Raw genomic sequence first — 2500 nt, forward strand, 5'->3', positions numbered from 1 at the left:
ATGGATATAAGTTTTATAGATGTTTGGTTTTATTGATATGGATATAAGGTTTATAGATGTTTGGTTTTATTGATATGGATATAAGGTTTATAGATGTTTGGTTTTATTGATATGGATATAAGTTTTATAGATGTTTGGTTGTATTGATATGGATATAAGTTTTATAGATGTTTGGTTTTATTGATATGGATATAAGTTTTATAGATGTTTGGTTTTATTGATATGGATATAAGTTTTATAGTTGTTTGGTTTTATTGATATGGATATAAGTTTTATAGATGTTTGGTTTTATTGATATGGATATAAGTTTTATAGATGTTTGGTTTTATTGATATGGATATAAGTTTTATAGATGTTTGGTTGTATTGATATGGATATAAGTTTTATAGATGTTTGGTTTTATTGATATGGATATAAGTTTTATAGATGTTTGGTTTTATTGATATGGATATAAGTTTTATAGATGTTTGGTTTTATTGATATGGATATAAGTTTTATAGTTGTTTGGTTTTATTGATATGGATATAAGTTTTATAGATGTTTGGTTTTATTGATATGGATATAAGTTTTATAGATGTTTGGTTTTATTGATATGGATATAAGTTTTATAGATGTTTGGTTTTATTGATATGGATATAAGTTTTATAGATGTTTGGTTGTATTGATATGGATATAAGTTTTATAGATGTTTGGTTGTATTGATATGGATATAAGTTTTATAGATGTTTGGTTGTATTGATATGGATATAAGTTTTATAGATGTTTGGTTGTATTGATATGGATATAAGTTTTATAGATGTTTGGTTGTATTGATATGGATATAAGTTTTATAGATGTTTGGTTGTATTGATATGGATATAAGTTTTATAGATGTTTGGTTGTATTGATATGGATGTAAGTTTTATAGATGTTTGGTTTTATTGACATGGATATAAGTTTTATAGATGTTTGGTTGTATTGATATGGATGTAAGTTTTATAGATGTTTGGTTTTATTGATATGGATATAAGTTTTATAGATGTTTGGTTTTATTGATATGGATATAAGTTTTATAGATGTTTGGTTTTATTGATATGGATATAAGTTTTATATATGTTTGGTTTTATTGATATGGATATAAGTTTTATATATGTTTGGTTGTATTGATATGGATACAGGTTTTATATATGTTTGGTTGTATTGATATGGATGTAAGTTTTACATATGTTTGGTTGTATTGATATGGATACAAGTTTTACATATCTTTGGTTTTATTGATGTCAGAGACCAAGCTCTAAGCGCTTTAAAAACACGGGGTCATTTGCACACAACAGGCTGCCTACCTTGATAGAGCCGACTGACGGCTGCCACTGGGCGCTCATCATTCGTTTCCTGTGTCATTCAATCAGATTTCAGACACGCACACATACGCTCAGACAGACATGTAACGTATTACATGTATGACCGTTTTGGTTATTTACCCCGTCACGTAGGCAGCCATACTCCGTTTTCGGGGGTGTGCATGCTGGGTATGTTCTTGTTTCCATAACCCACCGAACGCTGACATGGATTACAGGATCTTTAACGTGCGTATCTGATCTTCTGCTTGCCGTATACACACGAATGGGTTCAGGCACTAGTAGGTCTACACATAATTATGTTGACGTGGGAGATCGGAAAAAATTCCACCCTTTACCCACCAGGCGCCGTTACGGAGAATCGAACCCGGGACCCTCAGATTTTAAGTCCAACACTTTAATCACTCGGCTATTGCGCCCGTCAGCCACTGATCGATTTTTGGTTTTAATCGATGGAAATGGTAGATCTGCCTGTGCATGGCTGCGCAGCTCGTGTGATTGACTGTGTTGTAGTTATAGGTAATGTTGCCGTTGTCAAGTTATTCGGTTCAAAATGTTTTATATTTATTGCCTGCCTGCTTCACGCGCTTTGAACAGAGAAACTGCAGTCCAGTACCAGACAAAATGGATGATAGTGTCACAGCAACGAAGGTTATGCCAGCGATAATCGATGGTGTCACAGTAACAAAATTATACCATTGATAATCCAAGACCTTGATAGTGTTCCATTAGTACTCAAAGATGCTGATGGTATTTCGCTTGTAGATGAAGTATTGTATTCCAGTAGTAGTACCTCCATCTCGCTCTCTACGATCGGCTTCGGATTCACTCTGTTTACGCAGAATGGTATTAATGATTAGCTGTTATAATCTGTTCGCACAAAACAGGCATCTGTTCCAGGCTTTAGATAAAACATCGTCTTGAATGGGCAACACATTTTCAGGATTTCCATATCATTAAATTCATTTAAATAAAGTCGGATAAGTAAATATTTAGTTTTTATATGTGCACAACACACCCATCCGATCTTTAAATATCTGTAGCACTATAATCTGATAATAGTATAAATCACAAATTCGGGTGGATCTGCAAAAATTCAGAAAAATTAGATAAGTTGTTGCTGTTATTATTATTATTATTATTATTATTATTATTGTTGTTGT

The 2500-nt window shown here is 32.1% G+C and overlaps 1 protein-coding gene across 1 annotated transcript in view; it reads left to right on the forward strand.

Moving 5' to 3' along the window:
- The window catches only part of LOC143288765 (uncharacterized), a 259142-nt gene that overhangs the window by 250727 nt on the left and 5915 nt on the right, over positions 1 to 2500 (forward strand). The window lies entirely within an intron of this gene.

This window comes from Babylonia areolata, chromosome 13 (assembly GCF_041734735.1).
Source record: "Babylonia areolata isolate BAREFJ2019XMU chromosome 13, ASM4173473v1, whole genome shotgun sequence".
Lineage (NCBI taxonomy): Eukaryota > Metazoa > Mollusca > Gastropoda > Neogastropoda > Buccinidae > Babylonia > Babylonia areolata.